Raw genomic sequence first — 24753 nt, forward strand, 5'->3', positions numbered from 1 at the left:
TTAATGGCGCCGCTGCCACGGAGAATGTCACGGGTCTGCGCAAGGCAGCCGATTTTCGGCCTGCCGATATTCTCCCTTCCGGATGGGCCGAAGTCCCGTCGACGTGATGACCGTTCACGTCGACGTGAATCAAACCTCCTTTTCATCGGCGTGACCCGGTGCTCCAGGCTCACGCCGACCAGCGAGGAGGTGAGTGACGGCCTGGGGGGTTGGCTCTGGGCAGGAAATGGCGTGGCCGCAGACTGATTGCGTGAGGAGAGGTGTGTCTCGGCTTGTGTGTGTGTGTGTGCGGCGGGGGGGGGCGGTGGTTAGAGTAGGCTGGGCTCCGGGGGAGTGCCGGGAGGGGGTCCGTGCTGGGGTGGAGGTTGGGGAGGGGGTCCGTGCCGGGGTGGAGGTTGGGGAGGGGGTCCGTGCTGGGGTGGAGGTTGGGGAGGGGGTCCATGCCGGGGTGGAGGTTGGGGAGGGGGTCCGTGCCGGGGTGGAGGTTGGGGAGGGGGTCCGTGCCGGGGTGGAGGTTGGGGAGGGGGTCCGTGCTGGGGTGGAGGTTGGGGAGGGGGTCCGTGCCGGGGTCGAGGTTGGGGAGGGGGTCCGTGCCGGGGTGGAGGTTGGGGAGGGGGTCCGTGCCGGGGTGGAGGTTGGGGAGGGGGTCCGTGCCGGGGTGGAGGTTGGGGGGGGGTCCGTGCCGGGGTGGAGGTTGGGGAGGGGGTCCGTGCTGCGGTGGAGGTTGGGGAGGGGGTCCGTGCTGGGGTGGAGGTTGGGGAGGGGGTCCGTGCCGGGGTGGAGGTTGGGGAGGGGGTCCGTGCCGGGGTCGAGGTTGGGGAGGGGGTCCGTGCCGGGGTGGAGGTTGGGGAGGGGGTCCGTGCTGCGGTGGAGGTTGGGGAGGGGGTCCGTGCTGGGGTGGAGGTTGGGGGCTGGGGGGGGTCCGTGCTGGTGTGGAGGTTGGGGAAGGGGTCCGTGCTGGGGTGGAGGTTGGGGGCTGGAGGGGGTCCGTGCTGGTGTGGAGGTTGGGGAAGGGGTCCGTGCTGGGGTGGAGGTTGGGGGCTGGAGGGGGTCCGTGCTGGGGTGGAGGTTGGGGAGGGGGTCCGTGCTGGGGTGGAGGTTGGGGAGGTGGTCCGTGCCGGGGTGGAGGTTGGGGAGGGGGTCCGTGCCGGGGTGGAGGTTGGGGGGGGGTCCGTGCTGGGGTGGAGTTTGGGGAGAGGGTCCGTGCTGGGGTGGAGGTTGGGGAAGGGGTCCGTGCTGGGGTGGAGGTTGGGGGCTGGGGGGGGGTCCGTGCTGGGGTGGAGGTTGGGGAGGGGGTCCGTGCTGGGGTGGAGGTTGGGGGCTGGGGGGCGTCCGTGCTGGGGTGGAGGTTGGGGAGGGGGTCCGTGCCGGGGTGGAGGTTGGGGAGGGGGTCCGTGCCGGGGTGGAGGTTGAGGAGGGGGTCCGTGCCGGGGTGGAGGTTGGGGGGGGGGGGGGTCCGTGCTGGGGTGGAGGTTGGGGAGGGGGTCCATGCTGGGGTGGAGGTTGGGGGCTGGGGGTGGTCCGTGCTGGGGTGGAGGTTGGGGAGGGGGTCCGTGCCGGGGTGGAGGTTGGGGGTTGGGGGGGGTCCGTGCCGAGGAGGGTGATGGGAGGGCAAATGAGTTGGTCCACCTGGTCAGGTGCCAGCCTCCAACAGTTGGACCCATGCGGTCCATGCCACCTGGCTGGGGGGAGGAGGGGATATGGGCAATGATGACATGTCGTCGTTCCCCTTCCCCCCACCAGGCCGTCATGTTTTCAGACCATCCAGCGATGTTGGCCGCCGTGGTGGCAGCCGCTCATGTCTATGTTGCCCTGGATGAGGAGGAGGAGCGTGCCAGAGAGGCGGCGCAGGCTGCCGCAGAGGGGCAGGCGGCAGCCGCCCAGGCTGGAGGGACACCTGACCGACAGGACGAGGAGGGGGAGGAGACGTCGCGGCCCCACGGCAACGGAGGCACCCGAGGGCGCCCCGTGTGTACCGGCCCCGGCAGTCATACCAGGACCTCACGGACCGGGAATGCAGGAGGAGACTCCGGATGAGCCGGGAAACCGTGGCACACATCTGCCACCTGCTGGCACACCTGTCACCGCGTGGCACTGGCGGGGGACACCCTCTCCCCGTGTCCATCAAGGTTACGGTGGCCCTGAAGTTTTATGCAATGGGGTCATTCCAGGCACCGAGTGGGGACCTGTCCGGCATATCGCAGACATCGGTGCACCGGTGCATCCGGGCAGTGACAGATGCCCTTTATGCCATGGCGCACCGCTACATCCGCTTCCCCGTGGACCGGGCCAGCCAAGATGCCCGGGCCGTGGGCTTCTCTGCCGTTGCCGGGTTCCCCATGGTCCAGGGCGCGATCGATGGGATGCACGTCGCCGTGCGGCCACCTGCAGATAACAGGGCCGTGTTCACTAATAGGAAGGGGACCTATTCGATGAACGTACAGGTGGTCTGCGACTACCGCATGATGATCCTGCACGTCTGCGCCCGCCACCCAGGCAGTGTACACGACTCATTCGTGTTGTCGCGGTCATCCATCCCCGGCATGTACGAGCGACGCCATCCCCGGCTGAGGGGCTGGTTGCTGGGCGACAGGGGTTACCCATTGCGACCGTGGCTGATGACGCCTATACGGAGGCCACTCAATGAGGTGGAGAACCGCTACAATGATGCCCATGTAGCGACAAGGGGAGTGATAGAGAGGTGCTTTGGCGTGCTGAAGATGCGTTTCAGGTGCCTGGACCTCTCTGGGGGCGCCCTCCAGTATCGGTCAGATAGGGTCGGCCGCATCAATGTGGTGTGCTGCGTCCTGCACAACATAGCCCAGCAGAGGGGCGATGTGCCGCAGGCAGAGGAGGGCAGAGTGGAGGAGCAGCAGGAAGAGGCACAGTCCTCCCCAGATGAGGGGGATGGGGGCAATGGTCAGGGCAGACGGGGTCGACACAGGCGGGTGGCTGTCCACCGTTACCGGCTGGCCCAGCAGGCACGGGACAGACTGATAGCCGCCCGCTTCACTGACTAGATGGGCGTGGGAATCGGGTAGTATGGCCACAGACCGCACACCATGGCAACAGCCGACCACCCACACCCCCCACCCATCCACCCACCCAGCACCCTCACCCCCCTCCCCAACCCCACACACCCCACCCGCATGCACACCACACACACCCCCCCCCCCCCCAATTGCCGATCCACCGGCGGCACAACGGGCCGGGCTCACCCAGTTGCGGGTGGACGCGTGTCTATCGCCGGCCATGGAGGATGATGACAACCCGCCCTGCGATGAGCTCCTGGCTCTACATCGTTGGACTATGTCTGACCCATGGCCACAGTACCACCATCCACCCGGACCATCCCTGCATGCGGCTGTGTCACTGCAGCGCACGGTCCCGTCCTCTGCCCGGGGGATGTTGATCGCGGCCCAGGGGGAAGGGGGCAGACTCACCTGGGGCTGAGGTAAGACCACCCCTCACACACACACTTGCGCTCAACGTACATGACACGCCCGCACACTTTGGACAGAGCACAAAGGCAGCTTCGGTAGGTGTAACATTGACTTTAATAACCAAAGGAGTTCATGCACGTGCCCTAGCCCCTAAAACTCATCTGTGCCCTGCACCCGTGCCAACTTACTCAGTGTCTAATTGTTTGGCCTTACGGGCCCTTTGACTACGTCTACGTGGTTCCCCAGACGGTACAGCAGAACTGGAGGTGGACTCCTGTGATTCCTGCCCTCTGACACTGGATCCCTTTGGCGGCCGTTTCCTGGGGCGTCCTGGCCTAGATGGGCCAGGCTGCGGCCCGGGCGACTGGGATGGCGAGCTGCCAGCCTGTCCTGCCCGTTGCCCACCCGATGCACCTGGGACGGAAGGGGGGGAGTCCGAGGTGTCGCGGTGTACCGGGACCTCCCCTACAGAGGGAGCCGGGACGGACCACACCACCTCCTCCTCCCTCGGGGTGCCCGATGGCCCCCAGGCCTCTACATGGGTGGGAGATGCGAACGGACTGGCCATCCGACGCCCCCCCGACATCTGGCGCTGCCAGTCCTGGAGGCCCGTGCTGGTATCGACAGGGGTCTGCAGGTTTGCAGCCATGGAGCCCAGGGGGTTGTCAAACCCTGTCTGTGACAGTGCGACGCCAGCTCGCACATGGCCACTGGCGCCAATGCCCTCAGCGATGGCCTGTTGAGACTGGGCCATGGCCTGCTGAGACTGGGCCATGGCCTGCTGACACTGGGCCATGGCCTGCAGAGACTGGGCCATGGCCTGCAGAGACTGGGCTATGGCCTGCTGAGACTGGGCCATGGCCTGCTGAGACTGGGCTATGGCGTTGAGCGCCTCTGCCATCTGGCGCTGGCACTGGCTCATGGCCTCCTGTGAGAGGGCAGCCATTTCCTGGGCCACAGACGCCGCCTGCACGGAAGGCCCCAGGCCTCGCAAACCGTTCCCCATGTCTGACACCATCGCACCCATTGCCTCCACCGCGGACGCCACCCGTGCGGTGTCAGCCTGGGTGGCACGCATGACCGGGACCACTCCCAGCTCCTGGACGCGGGTGGACTCCTCCACCTGCGACCGCAGCCGCCGCAAGCCACCCGTCACCCTATTCGCTCGTCTCCGTGTCGGTGGTTGCATCGGATCTATGCGTGGGTGTGGTAACTGCAGGAACCCGGGATCCATCTGGGCGGCAGATGTTCGCTTGGCCTGGGCTGCCCTCCGACCGCCCGGTCCCTCTGCTGCTCCAACCTCCACCTGCTGTACCGGGACGGCTGTGTTGTGCGCACCAGTGAGTGTACCAGATGCCTCATCACTAAAGTGCCCAACCGTGGTGAGTGTTTCTGCGATGGTGGAGGGTGTTGGTGACAGCAGTGGCGTTGTGTCGTGCTCTTCGTCCCACTCTGACTCCATGGCACTTTGGGGTGGGGGTTCGTCTCCACCCATCCACTCTGAGTCACTGTCCGGTATTTCATCTTCCTGGGTAGGGGTGTCCTGGGTAGTGCTGTCCCGGGTAGTGCTGTCCCGGGTAGGGGTGTCCTGGGTAGTGCTGTCCCGGGTAGTGCTGTCCCGGGTAGGGGTGTCCTGGGTAGTGGTGTCCCGGGTAGGGGTGTCCTGAATAGTGGTGTCCTGGGTAGTGGTGTCCTGGCTCGGATGTGACGGGGGGCTGTGGCTGCCCCCCTCATCGCTGGGTGGTCGCTCCCGCACGTGACGGGGGTGTCGTCTCCCTGTTGCTCCAGGTCTCTCCGTCTCCCGTGGTGTGCGAGGGGCATCCTGCGGGCGTCGCATGCTGGAGGGTCCGGGTCTCTCCGTCTCCCTTAGTCTCCGAGGGGCATCCTGCGGGCGTCGCACGCTGGAGGGTCCGGGTCTCTCCGTCTCCCGTGGTCTCCGAGGGGCATCCTGCGGGCGTCGCATGCTGGAGGGTCCGGGTCTCTCCGTCTCCCGTGGTCTCCGAGGGGCATCCTGCGGGCGTCGCATGCTGGAGGGTGCGGGTCTCTCCGTCTCCTGTGGTCTCCGAGGGGCATCCTGCGGGCGGTGTGCATCGGCGGGGATGGGTGCCTGGACGTTTGGTCCTGCGATACACAATGAAGCATGCATGGTTAGACATCAGGCAGTGATCAGGTGATACGGGGGAGGGGGATATAGGGGAGGGGGAATATGGGGACGGGCTGTTGATGGCTCACTTGCTCGTGGGCCCCCGACCTCTGCATCAGCAACCTCCCGGTCCTCAGGTCCGCCAGCCAGTTCCAGGGCCCTTTCCTCGTGTACGGTCAGTGGCCTCTCATCAGCGGGCCCTCCTCCAGTCCTCACGTGCTCCCTATTGTTGTGTGCGCGCTTCTCCAGTGGGGGGGGGGGGGTGGCAGGGGTAAAAGCCAACACTGTTAGGCAGGTATATGAATGCACGCATCGGTTGCGCGTGCATTGCAGAGGTTAAAGTTAGGGCTGGATTCACTTGGGGATATGGGGGATATGGGGGAGGGGGAGATATGGGGGAGGGGGGATATGGGGGAGGGGAGATCTGGGGGAGGGGGGATATGGGGGAGGGGGGGATATGGGGGAGGGGGGATATGGGGGATATGGGGGAGGGGGGATATGGGGGAGGGGGGATATGGGGGAGGGGGGGTATGGGGGAGGGGGGGATATGGGGGAGGGGGGATATGGGGGAGGGGAGATATGGGGGAGGGGGGATATGGGGAGGGGGAGATATGGGGGAGGGGGATATGGGGGATATGGGGGAGGGGGGATATGGGGGAGGGGGGATATGGGGAGGGGGGGTATGGGGGAGGGGGGTATGTGGGGGAGGGGGGTATGGGGGAGGGGGGATATGGGGGAGGGGGGGATATGGGAAGGCTCACCCTGCCTGCTCTGACGAGGTCGTCCACCTTCTTGTGGCACTGGGTGCCTGTCCGTGGTGTCAGGGCCACAGCGGTGACGGCCTCTGCCACCTCCCTCCACAGACGCCGGCTGTGGCGTGGGGCAACTCTGCGGCCGTGCCCGGGATACAGGGCATCCCTCCTCTGCTCCACCGCGTCCAGGAGCGCCTCCACATCGCGTGACTCGAACCTCGGGGCTGAGCGACGGCCAGCCATCCAGTCGGGTGTTGCGGTCGGGTGTTGCGGTCGGGTGGGGGGGAGCTGCGCGGCCTTATGAGCCGTCACGCCATGCAGCGCGTATGACGCTGCACGGCGTGAACCACTGCGCAAGCGCGGATCCCGTTACGTCGCTGCTAGCCCTTTTCGGGCCGGAGACTATCGTCCCATTTTTATGACGTGACGCAAGTGGGATTTGCGCCGTTTTTTGCGCCGATCGGCGGACTTTCCGCCGATAACGGAGAATTTTGCCCAGGGTGAGAGTGTGTGATGTGTGTGAGAGAGAGGGAGGGTGAGGGTGTGTGGGTGAGAGGAAGGGTGAGTGTGTATTTGTGAGAGGGAATGTGTGGGCGCGATTCTCCACTCCCACGCCGATTGGGAGAATCGCCTGGGCCGCCAAATTTTCCGGGGACGCCGGTCCGACGCCCTCCCGCGATTTTCCCAAGCGGCGGGAGCGGCCCGGTCGAGTTTCGCAGGCCGGAGCATCGCCGGAGACACCGAAAATGGCGATTCTCTGGCACCCCCGCTATTCTGATGCCCGGATGGTCCGAGCGGCCAGGCCAAAACGGCGGGTTCCCCCCAGTGCCGTCCACACCTGGTCGCTGCAGTCGTGGGCGGTGCGTGAACGCTGGGTGGGCGGCCTGTGGGGGGGCGAGGGGGGATCCTGCACCGGGCTTCATCTGAAATGCCCCACCGATCGTCGGGCTGTCCTCTCTGAAGGAGGACCTCCTTCCTTCCGCGGCCCCACAAGATCCGTCCACCATCTTCTTGCGGGGCGGACTTAGAGAGGATGGCAACCGCGCATTCGCGGATGACGTCCGTTATGCGGCACTGGCCGCGTCATCGATGCGGCGCCGCTTTTACGCAGGCGACAAGGCCTGGCGCGTGTGGATGATGTGGCCCCGATACTGGCCTATTGTCAGGGCCTGAATCAGTCAGGACCGGGGCCGTTCCGCGCCGTCGTGATCCTCGACGGCGTTCAAGACGGCGCGGCCACTTCGGCGTGGGAGTGGAGAATCCCGCCCACTGAGTGTGTATATGAGAGAGGGGTTCGAGTTGTGTGAGAGAGGGGGTGGAGTATGTGTGAGAGTTGAGGCTGTGTGAGAGAGGGTGTGAGTGTGTATATGAGAGAGGGGGTCGAGTTGTGTGAGAGAGAGGGTTGAGTGTGTGTGAGAAAGAGGGGGTGGAGTGTGTGTGAGAGAGAGTGTAGAGTGTGTGTGAGAGAGAGGGTAGTGTGTGTGTGAGAGAGGGGGTGAGAGTGTGTGGGTGAGAGAGAGAGTGAGAGCATGTATGAGAGAGTGAGGGTGAGAGCGTGTATGAGAGGGGTGAGAGTGTGTGTGAGAGGGTCGGTAGAGTGTGTGAGAGAGAGGGGGTGAGAATGTGTGGGTGAGAGATAGGGTGAGAGTGTGTGGGTGAGAGAGAGGGTGAGAGAATGTATGAGAGAGAGAGGGTGAGAGCGTGTATGAGAGAGGGTGAGAGCGTGTGTGAGAGAGCGGGGGTGAGAGTTTGTGGGTGAGAGGGAGGGTGAGTGTGTATTTGTGAGAGGGAGGGTGTGAGTGTGTGGGTGAGAGGGAGGGTGAGTGTGTATTTGTGAGAGGAAGGGTGTGAGTGTGTATATGAGAGAGGGGGTCGAGTTGTGTGAGAGAGAGGGTTCAGTGTGTGTGAGAGAGAGGGGATGGAGTGTGTGTGAGAGAGAGGGTAGAGTGTGTGTGAGAGAGAGGGTAGAGTGTGTGTGGGAGGGAGGGTAGAGTGTGAGAGAGAGGGTAGAGTGTGTGAGAGAGAGGGGGTGAGAGTGTGTGGGTGAGAGAGAGGGTGAGAGTCTGTGGGTGAGAGGGAGGGTGAGTGTGTATTTGTGAGAGGGAGGGTGTGAGTGTGTATATGAGAGAGGGGGTCGAGTTGTGTGAGAGAGAGGGTTGAGTGTGTGTGAGAGAGAGGGAGGGAGTGTGTGTGAGAGAGAGGGTAGAGTGTGTGTGAGAGAGAGGGTAGAGTGTGTGTGAGAGGGAGGGAAGAGTGTGTGAGAGAGAGGGGGTGAGAGTGTGTGGGTGAGAGAGAGGGTGAGAGAATGTATGAGAGACAGAGGGTGAGAGCGAGTATGAGAGAGAGGGGGTGAGAGTGGGTGTGTGAGAGAGAGTGTAGAGTGTGTGTGAGAGGGAGGGTAGAGTGTGTGAGAGAGAGAGGGTAGAGTGTGCGAGAGAGAGGGGGTGAGAGTGTGTGGGTGAGAGAGAGAGTGAGAGAATGTATGAGAGACAGAGGGTGAGAGCGAGTATGAGAGGGGTGAGAGTGTGTGTGAGAGGGAGGGTAGAGAGTGTGAGAGAGAGGGGGTGAGAGTGTGTGGGTGAGAGAGAGGGTGAGAGTGTGTGGGTGAGAGAGAGGGTGAGAGCGTGTATGAGAGAGGGTGTGAGCGTGTATGAGAGAGAGGGGATGAGAGTGTGTGGGTGAGAGGGAGGGTGAGAGTGTGTGGGTGAGAGGGAGGGTGAGTGTGTATTTGTGAGAGGGAGGGTGTGAGTGTGTATATGAGAGAGGGGGTCGAGTTGTGTGAGAGAGAGGGTTGAGTGTGTGTGAGAGAGAGGGGGGGAGTGTGTGTGAGAGAGAGGGTAGTGTGTGTGTGAGAGAGAGGGTAGAGTGTGCGTGAGAGAGAGGGTAGAGTGTGTGTGAGAGGGAGGGTAGAGTGTGTGAGAGAGAGGGGGTGAGAGTGTGTGGGTGAGAGAGAGGGTGAGAGAATGTATGAGAGACAGAGGGTGAGAGCGAGTATGAGAGAGAGGGGGTGAGAGTGGGTGTGTGAGAGAGAGAGTAGAATGTGTGTGAGAGGGAGGGTAGAGTGTGTGAGAGAGAGAGGGTAGAGTGTGTGAGAGAGAGGGGGTGAGAGTGTGTGAGAGGAAGGGTAGAGTGTGTGTGAGAGAAAGGGTAGAGTGTGTGTGAGAGAGAGGGTAGAGCGTGTGTGCGAGAAAGGGTTGAGTGTGTGTGAAAGGGAGGGTAGAGTGTGTTGAGAGGGAGGGTAGAGCGTATGTGAGAGCAATGGTTGAGTGTGTGAGAGGGAGGGTAGAGTGTGTGTGAGAGAAAGGGTTCAGTGTGTGTGAAAGGGTTGAGTGTGTGTGAGAGGGAGAGTTGAGTGTGTGTGCGAGGGAGGGTAGAGTGTATGTGAGAGAGGGGGTGAGACTGTGTGGGTGAGAGAGAGGGTAGAGTGTGTGTGAGAGGAAGGGTAGAGTGTGTGTGAGAGAAAGGATAGAGTGTGTGTGAGAGAAAGGGTTGAGTGTGTGTGAGAGGGAGGGTAGAGTGTATGTGAGAGAGGAAGTGAGAGTGTGTGTGAGAGAGAGGGTAGAGTGTGTGTGAGAGAAAGGGTTGAGTGTGTGTGAGAGAAAGGGTTGAGTATGTGTGAGAGGGAAGGTAGTGTGTGTGTGAGAGGGAGGGTAGAGTGTGTGTGAGAGGGAGGGTAGAGTGTGTGTGAGAGAGAGGGTAGTGTGTGTGTGAGAGGGAGGGTAGAGTGTGTGTGAGAGAGAGGGTAGAGTGTGTATGAGAGAGGGGGTGGAGTGTGTGTGAGAGAGAGAGGGTAGAGTGTGTATGAGAGGGAGGGTAGAGTGTGTGGGAGAGGGAGGGTAGAGTGTGTGTGAGAGGTAGGGTAGAGTAGATTGTGTGTGAGAGGGAGGGTAGAGTGTGTGTGAGAGAGAGGGTAGAGTGTGTGTGAGAGGGAGGTTAGATTGTGTGTGAGAGAGAGGGTAGAGTGTGTATGAGAGAGGTGTGGAGTGTGTCTGAGAGAGAGAGGGTAGAGTGTGTGTGAGAGGGAGGGTAGAGTGTGTGTGAGAGGGAGGGTAGAGTGTGTGTGAGAGGGAGGGTAGAGTGTGTGTGAGAGAGAGGGTAGAGTGTGTATAAGAGAGGGCGTGGAGTGTGTGTGAGAGATAGAGGGTAGAGTGTGTGTGAAAGGGAGGTTAGAGTGTGTGTGAGAGAGAGGCTAGAGTGTGTATGAGAGAGGGGGTGGAGTGTGTGTGAGAGAGAGAGGGTAGAGTGTGTATGAAAGGGAGGGTAGAGTGTGTTTGAGAGAGAGGGTAGAGTGTGTGAGAGAGAGGGGGTGAGAATGTGTGGGTGAGAGAGAGGGTGAGGGCGTTTATGAGAGAGAGGGGGTGAGAGTGTGTGGGTGAGAGAGAGGGTAGAGTGTGTGTGAGAGGGAGGGTAGAGTGTGTGTGAGAGGGAGGGTAGAGTGTGTGTGAGAGGGAGGGTAGAGTGTGTGTGAGAGGGAGGGTAGAGTGTGTGTGAGAGGGAGGGTAGAGTGTGTGTGAGAGGGAGGGTAGAGTGTGTGTGAGAGGGAGCGTAGAGTGTGTGTGAGAGGGAGGGTAGAGTGTGTGTGAGATGGAGGGTAGAATGTGTGTGAGAGGGAGGGTAGATTGTGTGTGAGCGAAAGGGTTGAGTGTGTGTGAGAGGGAGGGTAGAGTGTGTGTGAGAGGGAGGGTAGAATGTTTGTGAGAGGGAGGGTAGAGTGTGTGTGAGAGGGAGGGTAGAGTGTGTGTGAGAGGGAGGGTCGAGTGTGTGTGAGAGAAAGGGTTGAGTGTGTGTGAGAGAGATGGTAGAGTGTGTATGAGAGAGGGGGTGGAGTGTGTGTGAGAGAGAGAGGGTAGAGTGTGTATGAGAGGGAGGGTAGAATGTTTGTGAGAGGTAGGGTCGAGTGTGTGTGAGAGGGATGGTAGAGTGTGTGTGAGAGGGAGGGTAGAGTGTGTGTGAGAGGTAGGGTAGAGTGTGTGTGAGAGAAAGGGTTGAGTGTGTGTGAGAGAGAGGGTGGAGTGTGTGTGAGAGTGGGTGTGAGAGTGTGTGGCTGAGAGGTAGGGTAGAGTGTGTGTGAGAGAAAGGGTTGAGTGTGTGTGAGAGAGAGGGTAGAGTGTGTATGAGATAGGGGGTGGAGTGTGTGTGAGAGAGAGAGGGTAGAGTGTGTATGAGAGGGAGGGTAGAGTGTTTGTGAGAGGGAGGGTAGAGTGTGTGTGAGAGAAAGGGTTGAGTGTGTATGAGAGGGAGCGTAGAGTGTGTGTGAGAGGGAGGGTAGAGTGTGTGTGAGAGGGAGGGTAGAGTGTGTGTGAGAGAGAGAGGGTAGAGTGTGTGTGAAAGGGAGGGTAGAGTGTTTGTGAGAGGGAGGGTAGAGTGTGTGTGAGAGGGAGGGTAGAATGTTTGTGAGAGGGAGGGTAGAGTGTGTTTGAGAGGGAGGGTAGAGTGTGTGTGAGAGGGAGGGTCGAGTGCGTGTGAGAGAAAGGGTTGAGTGTGTGTGAGAGAGAGGGTAGAGTGTGTATGAGAGAGGGGGTGGAGTGTGTGTGAGAGAGAGAGGGTAGAGTGTGTATGAGAGGGAGGGTAGAATGTTTGTGAGAGGTAGGGTAGAGTGTGTGTGAGAGGGAGGGTAGAGTGTGTATGAGAGGGAGGGTAGAGTGTTTGTGAGAGGGAGGGTAGAGTGTGTGTGAGAGAAAGGGTTGAGTGTGTATGAGAGGGAGCGTAGAGTGTGTGTGAGAGGGAGGGTAGAGTGTGTGTGAGAGGGAGGGTAGAGTGTGTGTGAGAGAGAGAGGGTAGAGTGTGTGTGAAAGGGAGGGTAGAGTGTTTGTGAGAGGGAGGGTAGAGTGTGTGTGAGAGGGAGGGTAGAATGTTTGTGAGAGGGAGGGTAGAGTGTGTTTGAGAGGGAGGGTAGAGTGTGTGTGAGAGGGAGGGTCGAGTGCGTGTGAGAGAAAGGGTTGAGTGTGTGTGAGAGAGAGGGTAGAGTGTGTATGAGAGAGGGGGTGGAGTGTGTGTGAGAGAGAGAGGGTAGAGTGTGTATGAGAGGGAGGGTAGAATGTTTGTGAGAGGGAGGGTAGAGTGTGTGTGAGAGGGAGGGTAGAGTGTGTGTGAGAGGGAGGGTAGAGTGTGTGTGAGAGGTCGGGTAGAGTGTGTGTGAGAGAAAGGGTTGAGTGTGTGTGAGAGAGAGGGTGGAGTGTGTGTGAGAGTGGGTGTGAGAGTGTGTGGCTGAGAGGTAGGGTAGAGTGTGTGTGAGAGAAAGGGTTGAGTGTGTGTGAGAGAGAGAGGGTAGAGTGTGTATGAGAGGGAGGGTAGAGTGTTTGTGAGAGGGAGGGTAGAGTGTGTGTGAGAGAAAGGGTTGAGTGTGTATGAGAGGGAGCGTAGAGTGTGTGTGAGAGGGAGGGTAGAGTGTTTGTGAGAGGGAGGGTAGAGTGTGTGTGAGAGGGAGGGTAGAATGTTTGTGAGAGGGAGGGTAGAGTGTGTGTGAGAGGGAGGGTAGAGTGTGTGTGAGAGGGAGGGTCGAGTGTGTGTGAGAGAAAGGGTTGAGTGTGTGTGAGAGAGAGGGTAGAGTGTGTATGAGAGAGGGGGTGGAGTGTGTGTGAGAGAGAGAGGGTAGAGTGTGTATGAGAGGGAGGGTAGAGTGTTTGTGAGAGAGAGGATAGAGTGTGTATGAGAGGGAGGGTAGAGTGTGTGTGAGAGGGAGGGTAGAGTGTGTGTGAGAGCAAGGGTTGAGTGTGTGTGAGAGAGAGGGTGGAGTGTGTGTGAGAGAGAGGTTACAGTGTGTGTGAGAGGGAGGGTAGAGTGTGTGTGAGAGAAAGGGTAGAGTGTGTGTGAGAGAGAGGGTAGAGCGTGTGTGCGAGAAAGGGTTGAGTGTGTGTGAGAGGGAGGGTACAGTGTGTTGAGAGGGAGGGTAGAGCGTATGTGAGAGCAATGGTTGAGTGTGAGAGGGAGGGTAGAGTGTGTGTGAGAGAAAGGGTTGAGTGTGTGTGAAAGGGTTGAGTGTGTGTGAGAGGGAGGGTAGAGTGTGTGTGAGAGGAAGGGTAGAGTGTGTGTGAGAGAAAGGGTAGAGTGTGTGTGAGAGAGAGGGTAGAGCGTGTGTGCGAGAAAGGGTTGAGTGTGTGTGAGAGGGAGGGTACAGTGTGTTGAGAGGGAGGGTAGAGCGTATGTGAGAGCAATGGTTGAGTGTGAGAGGGAGGGTAGAGTGTGTGTGAGAGAAAGGGTTGAGTGTGTGTGAAAGGGTTGAGTGTGTGTGAGAGGGAGAGTTGAGTGTGTGTGAGAGGGAGGGTAGAGTGTATGTGAGAGAGGGGGTGAGAGTGTGTGTGAGAGAGAGGGTAGAGTGTGTGTGAGAGAAAGGGTTGAGTGTGTTTGAGAGAAAGGGTTGAGTGTGTGTGAGAGGGAAGGTAGTGTGTGTGTGAGAGGGAGGGTAGAGTGTGTGTGAGAGGGAGGGTAGAGTGTGTGTGAGAGAGAGGGTAGTGTGTGTGTGAGAGGGAGGTTAGAGTGTGTGTGAGAGAGAGGGTAGAGTGTGTATGAGAGAGGGGGTGGAGTGTGTGTGAGAGAGAGAGGGTAGAGTGTGTATGAGAGGGAGGGTAGAGTGTGTGGGAGAGGGAGGGTAGAGTGTGTGTGAGAGGTAGGGTAGAGTAGATTGTGTGTGAGAGGGAGGGTAGAGTGTGTGTGAGAGAGAGGGTAGAGTGTGTGTGAGAGGGAGGTTAGAGTGTGTGTGAGAGAGAGGGTAGAGTGTGTATGAGAGAGATGTGGAGTGTGTCTGAGAGAGAGAGGGTAGAGTGTGTGTGAGAGGGAGGGTAGAGTGTGTGTGAGAGGGAGGGTAGAGTGTGTGTGAGAGGGAGGGTAGAGTGTGTGTGAGAGAGAGGGTAGAGCGTGTATAATAGAGGGCGTGGAGTGTGTGTGAGAGAGAGAGGGTAGAGTGTGTGTGAAAGGGAGGGTAGAGTGTGTGTGAGAGAGAGGCTAGAGTGTGTATGAGAGAGGGGGTGGAGTGTGTGTGAGAGAGAGAGGGTAGAGTGTGTATGAAAGGGAGGGTAGAGTGTGTTTGAGAGAGAGGGTAGAGTGTGTGAGAGAGAGGGGGTGAGAATGTGTGGGTGAGAGAGAGGGTGAGAGCGTTTATGAGAGAGAGGGGGTGAGAGTGTGTGGGTGAGAGAGAGGGTAGAGTGTGTGTGAGAGGGAGGGTAGAGTGTGTGTCAGAGGGAGGGTAGAGTGTGTGTGAGAGGGAGGGTAGTGTGTGTGTGAGAGGGAGGGTAGAGTGTGTGTGAGAGGGAGGGTAGAGTGTGTGTGAGAGGGAGGGTAGAGTGTGTGTGAGAGGGAGCGTAGAAGTGTGTGTGAGAGGGAGGGTAGAGTGTGTGTGAGAGGGAGGGTAGAGTGTGTGTGAGAGGGAGGGTAGACTGTGTGTGAGCGAAAGGGTTGAGTGTGTGTGAGAGGGAGGGTAGAGTGTGTGTGAGAGGGAGGGTGGAATGTTTGTGAGAGGGAGGGTAGAGTGAGTGTGAGAGGGAGGGTAGAGTGTGTGTGAGAGGGAGGGTCGAGTGTGTGTGAGAGAAAGGGTTGAGTGTGTCTGAGAGAGAGGGTAGAGTGTGTATGAAAGAGGGGGTGGAGCGTGTGTGAGAGAGAGAGGGTAGAGTGTGTATGAGAGGGAAAGTAGAATGTTTGTGAGAGGGAGGGTAGAGTGTGTGTGAGAGGGAGGGTAGAGTGTGTGTGAGAGGGAGGGTAGAGTGTGTGTGAGAGGTAGGGTAGAGTGTGTGTGAGAGAAAGGGTTGAGTGTGTGTGAGAGAGAGGGTGGAGTGTGTGTGAGAGTGTGTGTGAGAGTGTGTGGCTGAGAGGTAGGGTAGAGTGTGTGTGAGAGAAAGGGTTGAGTGTGTGTGAGAGAGAGGGTAGAGTGTGTATGAGATAGGGGGTGGAGTGTGTGTGAGAGAGAGAGGGTAGAGTGTGTATGAGAGGGAGGGTAGAGTGTTTGTGAGAGGGAGGGTAGAGTGTGTGTGAGAGAAAGGGTTGAGTGTGTGTGAGAGAGAGAGGGTAGAGTGTGTATGAGAGGGAGGGTAGAGTCTTTGTGAGAGAGAGGGTAGAGTGTGTATGAGAGGGAGGGTAGAGTGTGTGTGAGAGGGAGGGTAGAGTTTGTGTGAGAGGGAGGGTAGAGTGTGTGTGAGAGGGTGGGTAGATTGTGTGTGAGAGAAAGGGTTGAGTGTGTGTGAGAGAGAGAGGGTGGAGTGTGTGTGAGAGAGAGGGTGGAGTGTGTGTGAGAGTGGGTGTGAGAGTGTGTGTGAGAGAGAGAGGGTAGAGTGTGTGTGAGAGGTAGGGTAGAGTTTTTGTGAGAGAGAGGGTAGAGTGTGTATGAGAGGGAGGGTAGAGTGTGTGGCTGAGAGGGAGGGTGGAGTGTGTGTGAGAGGGAGGGTTGAGTGTGTGTGAGAGTGGGTGTGAGAGTGTGTGGCTGAGAGGGAGAGTGAGAGCGTGTATGAGAGAGAGAGGGTGAGAGCGTGTATGAGAGAGAGAGGGTGAGAGCGTGCATGAGAGAGCGGGGGTGAGAGTGTGTGGGTGAGAGAGAGCGTGAGAGTGTGTGGGTGAGAGGGAGGGTAGAGTGTGTGTGAGAGAGAGGGTAGTGTGTGTGAGAGAGAGGGAGGGTGAGAGTCTGTGGGTGATCGGGAAGGTGAGTGTGTATTTGTGAGAGGGAATGTGTGGGCGGGATTCTCCACTCCCACGCCGTGTGGGAGAATCGCCTGGGCCGCCAAAATTTCCGGGGACGCCGGTCCGACGCCCTCCCGCGATTCTCCCAAGCGGCGGGAGCGGCCCGGTCGGGTTTCGCAGGCCGGAGAATCGCCAGACACACCGAAAATGCCGATTCTCCGGCACCCCCGCAATTCTGAGGCCCGGATGGGCCGAGCGGCCAGGCCAAAACGGCGGGTTCCCCCCGGCGCCGTCCACACCTGGTCGCTGCAGTCGTGGGCGGTGCGCGAACGCTGGGTGGGCGGCCTGTGGGGGGGCGAGGGGGGATCCTGCACCGGGCTTCACCTGCAATGTGGGGTGGCCTGCGATCGTGCCCACCGATCGTCGGGCTGTCCTCTCTGAAGGAGGACCTCCTTCCTTCCGCGGCCCCGCAAGATCCGTCCCCCATCTTCTTGCGGTGCGGACTTCGAGAGGACGGCAACCGCGCATGCGCGGATGACGTCCGTTATGCGGCGCTGGCCGCGTCATCGATGCGGCGCCGCTTTTACGCAGGCGACAAGGCCTGGCGCGTGTAGATGACGTGGCCCCGATACTGGCCTATTGTCAGGGCCTGAATCAGTCGGGACCGGGGCCGTTCCGCGCCGTTGTGAACCTTGACGGTGTTCAAGACGGCGCGGCCACTTCGGCGTGGGAGTGGAGAATCCCGCCCACTGAGTGTGTATATGAGAGAGGGGGTCGAGTTGTGTGAGAGAGGGGGTGGAGTGTGTGTGAGAGTTGAGGCTGTGTGAGAGAGGGTGTGAGTGTGTATATGAGAGAGGGGTCGAGTTGTGTGAGAGAGAGGGTTGAGTGTGTGTGAGAAAGAGGGGGTGGAGTGTGTGTGAGAGAGAGGGTAGAGTGTGTGTGAGAGAGAGGGTAGTGTGTGTGTGAGAGAGGGGGTGAGAGTGTGTGGGTGAGAGAGAGAGTGAGAGCATGTATGAGAGAGTGAGGGTGAGAGCGTGTATGAGAGGGGTGAGAGTGTGTGTGAGAGGGTCGGTAGAGTGTGTGAGAGAGAGGGGGTGAGAATGTGTGGGTGAGAGATAGGGTGAGAGTGTGTGGGTGAGACAGAGAGGGTGAGAGAATGTATGAGAGAGAGAGAGGGTGAGAGCGTGTATGAGAGGGGTGAGAGTGTGTGTGAGAGGGAGGGTAGAGTGTGTGAGAGAGAGTGGGTGAGAGTGTGTGGGTGAGAGAGAGGGTGAGAGTGTGTGGGTGAGAGAGAGGGTGAGATCGTGTATGAGAGAGGGTGAGAGCGTGTATGAGTAAGAGGGGATGAGAGTGTGTGGGTGAGAGGGAGGGTGAGTGTGTTTTTGTGAGAGGGAGGGTGTGAGTGTGTATATGAGAGAGGGGGTCGAGTTGTGTGAGAGAGAGGGTTGAGTGTGTGTGAGAGAGAGGGGGTGGAGTGTGTGTGAGAGAGAGGGTAGAGTGTGTGAGAGAGAGGGGGTGAGAGTGTGTGTGAGAGAGAGGGTAGAGTGTGTGTGAGAGAGAGGGGGTGAAGTGTGTGTGAGAGAGAGGGTACAGTGTGTGTGAGAGGGAGGGTAGAGTGTGTGTGAGAGAGAGGGTAGAGTGTGTGTGAGAGGGAGGGTAGAGTGTGTGTGAGAGAGAGGGTAGCGTGTGTGAGAAAGAGAGGGTAGAGTGTGTGAGAGAGAGGGGGTGAGAGTGTGTGGGTGAGAGAGAGGGTGAGAGCGTGTATGAGAGAGAGAGGGTGAGAGTGTGTGTGAGAGAGAGGGTAGAGTGTGTGTGAGAGAAAGGGTTGAGTGTGTGTGAGAGAGGGGGTGAGAATGTGTGGGTGAGAGAGAGGGTAGAGTGTGTGTGAGAGGGAGGGTAGTGTGTGTGTGAGAGAAAGGGTTGAGTGTGTGTGAGAGAGAGGGTAGAGTGTGTATGAGAGAGGGGGTGGAGTGTGTGTGAGAGAGAGAGGGTAGAGTGTGTGTGAGAGGGAGGGTAGAGTGTGTGTGAGAGGGAGGGTAGAGTGTGTGTGAGAGAGAGGGTAGTGTGTGTGAGAGAGAGGGAGGGTGAGAGTCTGTGGGTGATCGGGAAGGTGAGTGTGTATTTGTGAGAGGGAATGTGTGGGCGGGATTCTCCACTCCCACGCCGTGTGGGAGAATCGCCTGGGCCGCCAAAATTTCCGGGGACGCCGGTCCGACGCCCTCCCGCGATTCTCCCAAGCGGCGGGAGCGGCCCGGTCGGGTTTCGCAGGCCGGAGAATCGCCAGACACACCGAAAATGCCGATTCTCCGGCACCCCCGCAATTCTGAGGCCCGGATGGGCCGAGCGGCCAGGCCAAAACGGCGGGTTCCCCCCGGCGCCGTCCACACCTGGTCGCTGCAGTCGTGGGCGGTGCGCGAACGCTGGGTGGGCGGCCTGTGGGGGGGCGAGGGGGGATCCTGCACCGGGCTTCACCTGCAATGTGGGGTGGCCTGCGATCGTGCCCACCGATCGTCGGGCTGTCCTCTCTGAAGGAGGACCTCCTTCCTTCCGCGGCCCCGCAAGATCCGTCCCCCATCTTCTTGCGGTGCGGACTTCGAGAGGACGGCAACCGCGCATGCGCGGATGACGTCCGTTATGCGGCGCTGGCCGCGTCATCGATGCGGCGCCGCTTTTACGCAGGCGACAAGGCCTGGCGCGTGTAGATGACGTGGCCCCGATACTGGCCTATTGTCAGGGCCTGAATCAGTCGGGACCGGGGCCGTTCCGCGCCGTTGTGAACCTTGACGGTGTTCAAGACGGCGCGGCCACTTCGGCGTGGGAGTGGAGAATCCCGCCCACTGAGTGTGTATATGAGAGAGGGGGTCGAGTTGTGTGAGAGAGGGGGTGGAGTGTGTGTGAGAGTTGAGGCTGTGTGAGAGAGGGTGTGAGTGTGTATATGAGAGAGGGGTCGAGTTGTGTGAGAGAGAGGGTTGAGTGTGTGTGAGAAAGAGGGGGTGGAGTGTGTGTGAGAGAGAGGGTAGAGTGTGTGTGAGAGAGAGGGTAGTGTGTGTGTGAGAGAGGGGGTGAGAGTGTGTGGGTGAGAGAGAGAGTGAGAGCATGTATGAGAGAGTGAGGGTGAGAGCGTGTATGAGAGGGGTGAGAGTGTGTGTGAGAGGGTCGGTAGAGTGTGTGAGAGAGAGGGGGTGAGAATGTGTGGGTGAGAGATAGGGTGAGAGTGTGTGGGTGAGAGAGAGAGGGTGAGAGAATGTATGAGAGAGAGAGAGGGTGAGAGCGTGTATGAGAGGGGTGAGAGTGTGTGTGAGAGGGAGGGTAGAGTGTGTGAGAGAGAGTGGGTGAGAGTGTGTGGGTGAGAGAGAGGGTGAGAGTGTGTGGGTGAGAGAGAGGGTGAGATCGTGTATGAGAGAGGGTGAGAGCGTGTATGAGTAAGAGGGGATGAGAGTGTGTGGGTGAGAGGGAGGGTGAGTGTGTTTTTGTGAGAGGGAGGGTGTGAGTGTGTATGTGAGAGAGGGGGTCGAGTTGTGTGAGAGAGAGGGTTGAGTGTGTGTGAGAGAGAGGGGGTGGAGTGTGTGTGAGAGAGAGGGTAGAGTGTGTGAGAGAGAGGGGGTGAGAGTGTGTGTGAGAGAGAGGGTAGAGTGTGTGTGAGAGAGAGGGGGTGAAGTGTGTGTGAGAGAGAGGGTACAGTGTGTGTGAGAGGGAGGGTAGAGTGTGTGTGAGAGAGAGGGTAGAGTGTGTGTGAGAGGGAGGGTAGAGTGTGTGTGAGAGAGAGGGTAGCGTGTGTGAGAAAGAGAGGGTAGAGTGTGTGAGAGAGAGGGGGTGAGAGTGTGTGGGTGAGAGAGAGGGTGAGAGCGTGTATGAGAGAGAGAGGGTGAGAGTGTGTGTGAGAGAGAGGGTAGAGTGTGTGTGAGAGAAAGGGTTGAGTGTGTGTGAGAGAGGGGGTGAGAATGTGTGGGTGAGAGAGAGGGTAGAGTGTGTGTGAGAGGGAGGGTAGTGTGTGTGTGAGAGAAAGGGTTGAGTGTGTGTGAGAGAGAGGGTAGAGTGTGTATGAGAGAGGGGGTGGAGTGTGTGTGAGAGAGAGAGGGTAGAGTGTGTGTGAGAGGGAGGGTAGAGTGTGTGTGAGAGGGAGGGTAGAGTGTGTGTGAGAGGGAGGGTAGACTGTGTGTGAGAGGGAGGGTAGAGTTTGTGTGAGAGGGAGGGTAGAGTGTGTGTGAGAGGGAGGGCAGAGTGTGTGTGACAGAAAGGGTTGAGTGTGTGTGAGAGAGAGGGTAGAGTGTGTGAGAGAGGGTGTGAGAATGTGTGGCTGAGAGGGAGGGTGAGAGCGTGTATGAGAGAGCGGGGGTGAGATGTGTGGGTGAGAGGGAGGGTAGAGTGTGTGTGAGAGAGAGGGTAGAGTGTGTGAGAGAGAGGGAGGGTGAGTGTGTATTTGTGAGAGGGAATGTGCGGGCGCGATTCTCCACTCCCACGCCGGGTGGGAGAATCGCATGGGTCGCCAAAATTTCCGGGGACGCTAGTCCGACACCCTCCCGCGATTCTCCAAAGCGGCGGGAGCGGCCCGGTCGGGTTTCGCGGGCCGCAGGCCGGAGAATCGCCGGAGACACCGAAAATGGCGATTCTCCGGCACCCCCGCTATTCTGAGGCCCGGATGGGCCGAGCGGCCAGGCCAAAACGGCGGGTTCCCCCCGGTGCCGTCCACACCTGGTCGCTGCAGTCGTGGGCGGTGCGTGAACGCTGGGTGGGCGGCCTGTGGGGGGGCGTGGGGGGATCCTGCAACGGGCTTCACCTGCAATGTGGGGTGGCCTGCGATCGTGCCCACCGATCGCCGGGCTGTCCTCTCTGAAGGAGGACCTCCTTCCCTCCGCGGCCCCGCAAGATCCGTCCCCCATCTTCTTGCGGGGCGGACTTAGAGAGGACAGCAACCGCACATTCGCGGATGACGTCCGTTATGCGGCACTGGCCGCGTCATCGATGCAGCGCCGCTTTTACGCAGGCGACAAGGCCTGGCGCGTGTGGATGACGTGGCCCCGATACTGGCCTATTGTCAGGGCCTAAATCAGTCGGGACCGGGGCCGTTCCGCGCCGTCGTGAACCTCGACGGCGTTCAAGACGGCGCGGCCACTTCGGCGTGGGAGTGGAGAATCCCGCCCACTGAGTGTGTATATGAGAGAGGGGGTCGAGTTGTGTGAGAGAGGGGGTGGAGTGTGTCTGAGAGTTGAGGCTGTGTGAGAGAGGGTGTGAGTGTGTATATGAGAGAGGGGTCGAGTTGTGTGAGAGAGGGGGTTGAGTGTGTGTGAGAAAGAGGGGGTGGAGTGTGTGTGAGAGAGAGTGTAGAGTGTGTGTGAGAGAGAGGGTAGAGTGTGTGTAAGAGAGGGGTGAGAATGTGTGGGTGAGAGATAGGGTGAGAGTGTGTGGGAGAGAGAGAGGGTGAGAATGTGTGGGTGAGAGATAGGGTGAGAGTGTGTGGGTGTGAGAGAGGGTGAGAGAATGTATGAGAGAGAGAGGGTGAGAGTGTGTGGGTGAGAGTGTGTGGGTGAGAGAGAGTGTGAGAGCGTGTATGAGAGAGGGTGAGAGCGTGTGTGAGAGAGCGGGGGTGAGAGTGTGTGGGTGAGAGGGAGGGTGAGTGTGTGTGAGAGGGAGGGTAGAGTGTGTGTGAGAGGGAGGGTAGAGTGTGTGTGAGAGGGAGGGTAGAGTGTGTGTGAGAGGGAGGGTAGAGTGTGTGTGACAGAAAGGGTTGAGTGTGTGTGAGAGAGAGGGGGTGGAGTGTGTGTGAGAGAGAGGGTGGAGTGTGTGAGAGAGGGTGTGAGAATGTGTGGCTGAGAGGGAGGGTGAGAGCATGTATGAGAGAGTGAGGTTGAGAGCGTGTATGAGAGAGCGGGGGTGAGAGTGTGTGGGTGAGAGGGAGGGTAGAGTGTGTGTGAGAGAGAGGGTAGAGTGTGTGAGAGAGGGAGGGTGAGTGTGTATTTGTGAGAGGGAATGTGTGGGCGCGATTCTCCACTCCCACGCCGGGTGGGAGAATCGCCTGGGCCGCCAAAATTTCCGGGGACGCTAGTCCGACGCCCTCCCGCGATTCTCCCAAGCGGCGGGAGCGGCCCGGTCGAGTTTCGCAGGCCGGAGAATCGCCAGACACACCGAAAATGGCGATTCTCCGGCACCCCCGTAATTCTGAGGCCCGGATGGGCCGAGCGGCCAGGCCAAAACGGCGGGTTCCCCCCGGCGCCGTCCACACCTGGTGCTGCAGTCGTGGGCGGTGCGTGACCGCTGGGTGGGCGGCCTGAGGGGGGGCGAGGGGGGATCCTGCACCGGGCTTCATCTGAAATGTGGGGTGGCCTGCGATCGTGCCCACCGATCGTCGGGCTGTCCTCTCTGAAGGAGGACCTCCTTCCTTCCGCGGCCCCACAAGATCCGTCCACCATCTTCTTGCGGGGCGGACTTAGAGAGGATGGCAACCGCGCATTCGCGGATGACGTCCGTTATGCGGCACTGGCCGCGTCATCGATGCGGCGCCGCTTTTACGCAGGCGACAAGGCCTGGCGCGTGTGGATGATGTGGCCCCGATACTGGCCTATTGTCAGGGCCTGAATCAGTCAGGACCGGGGCCGTTCCGCGCCGTCGTGATCCTCGACGGCGTTCAAGACGGCGCGGCCACTTCGGCGTGGGAGTGGAGAATCCCGCCCACTGAGTGTGTATATGAGAGAGGGGTTTGAGTTGTGTGAGAGAGGGGGTGGAGTATGTGTGAGAGTTGAGGCTGTGTGAGAGAGGGTGTGAGTGTGTATATGAGAGAGGGGGTCGAGTTGTGTGAGAGAGAGGGTTGAGTGTGTGTGAGAAAGAGGGGGTGGAGTGTGTGTGAGAGAGAGTGTAGAGTGTGTGTGAGAGAGAGGGTAGTGTGTGTGTGAGAGAGGGGGTGAGAGTGTGTGGGTGAGAGAGAGAGTGAGAGCATGTATGAGAGAGTGAGGGTGAGAGCGTGTATGAGAGGGGTGAGAGTGTGTGTGAGAGGGTCGGTAGAGTGTGTGAGAGAGAGGGGGTGAGAATGTGTGGGTGAGAGATAGGGTGAGAGTGTGTGGGTGAGAGAGAGGGTGAGAGAATGTATGAGAGAGAGAGGGTGAGAGCGTGTATGAGAGAGGGTGAGAGCGTGTGTGAGAGAGCGGGGGTGAGAGTTTGTGGGTGAGAGGGAGGGTGAGTGTGTATTTGTGAGAGGGAGGGTGTGAGTGTGTGGGTGAGAGGGAGGGTGAGTGTGTATTTGTGAGAGGAAGGGTGTGAGTGTGTATATGAGAGAGGGGGTCGAGTTGTGTGAGAGAGAGGGTTCAGTGTGTGTGAGAGAGAGGGGGTGGAGTGTGTGTGAGAGAGAGGGTAGAGTGTGTGTGAGAGAGAGGGTAGAGTGTGTGTGGGAGGGAGGGTAGAGTGTGAGAGAGAGGGTAGAGTGTGTGAGAGAGAGGGGGTGAGAGTGTGTGGGTGAGAGAGAGGGTGAGAGTCTGTGGGTGAGAGGGAGGGTGAGTGTGTATTTGTGAGAGGGAGGGTGTGAGTGTGTATATGAGAGAGGGGGTCGAGTTGTGTGAGAGAGAGGGTTGAGTGTGTGTGAGAGAGAGGGGGTGGAGTGTGTGTGAGAGAGAGGGTAGAGTGTGTGTGAGAGAGAGGGTAGAGTGTGTGTGGGAGGGAGGGTAGAGTGTGAGAGAGAGGGTAGAGTGTGTGAGAGAGAGGGGGTGAGAGTGTGTGGGTGAGAGAGAGGGTGAGAGTCTGTGGGTGAGAGGGAGGGTGAGTGTGTATTTGTGAGAGGGAGGGTGTGAGTGCGTATATGAGAGAGGGGGTGGAGTTGTGTGAGAGAGAGGGTTGAGTGTGTGTGAGAGAGAGGGAGGGAGTGTGTGTGAGAGAGAGGGTAGAGTGTGTGTGAGAGAGAGGGTAGAGTGTGTGTGAGAGGGAGGGAAGAGTGTGTGAGAGAGAGGGGGTGAGAGTGTGTGGGTGAGAGAGAGGGTGAGAGAATGTATGAGAGACAGAGGGTGAGAGCGAGTATGAGAGAGAGGGGGTGAGAGTGGGTGTGTGAGAGAGAGTGTAGAGTGTGTGTGAGAGGGAGGGTAGAGTGTGTGAGAGAGAGAGGGGAGAGTGTGTGAGAGAGAGGGGGTGAGAGTGTGTGGGTGAGAGAGAGGGTGAGAGAATGTATGAGAGACAGAGGGTGAGAGCGAGTATGAGAGGGGTGAGAGTGTGTGTGAGAGGGAGGGTAGAGAGTGTGAGAGAGAGGGGGTGAGAGTGTGTGGGTGAGAGAGAGGGTGAGAGTGTGTGGGTGAGAGAGAGGGTGAGAGCGTGTATGAGAGAGGGTGTGAGCGTGTATGAGAGAGAGGGGATGAGAGTGTGTGGGTGAGAGGGAGGGTGAGAGTGTGTGGGTGAGAGGGAGGGTGAGTGTGTATTTGTGAGAGGGAGGGTGTGAGTGTGTATATGAGAGAGGGGGTCGAGTTGTGTGAGAGAGAGGGTTGAGTGTGTGTGAGAGAGAGGGGGGGAGTGTGTGTGAGAGAGAGGGTAGAGTGTGTGTGAGAGAGAGGGTAGAGTGTGCGTGAGAGAGAGGGTAGAGTGTGTGTGAGAGGGAGGGTAGAGTGTGTGAGAGAGAGGGGGTGAGAGTGTGTGGGTGAGAGAGAGGGTGAGAGAATGTATGAGAGACAGAGGGTGAGAGCGAGTATGAGAGAGAGGGGGTGAGAGTGGGTGTGTGAGAGAGAGAGTAGAATGTGTGTGAGAGGGAGGGTAGAGTGTGTGAGAGAGAGAGGGTAGAGTGTGTGAGAGAGAGAGGGTGAGAGTGTGTGAGAGGAAGGGTAGAGTGTGTGTGAGAGAAAGGGTA

The sequence above is a fragment of the Scyliorhinus torazame genome, chromosome 17 (genome assembly GCF_047496885.1).
Source record: "Scyliorhinus torazame isolate Kashiwa2021f chromosome 17, sScyTor2.1, whole genome shotgun sequence".
In the NCBI taxonomy this organism is placed as follows: domain Eukaryota; kingdom Metazoa; phylum Chordata; class Chondrichthyes; order Carcharhiniformes; family Scyliorhinidae; genus Scyliorhinus; species Scyliorhinus torazame.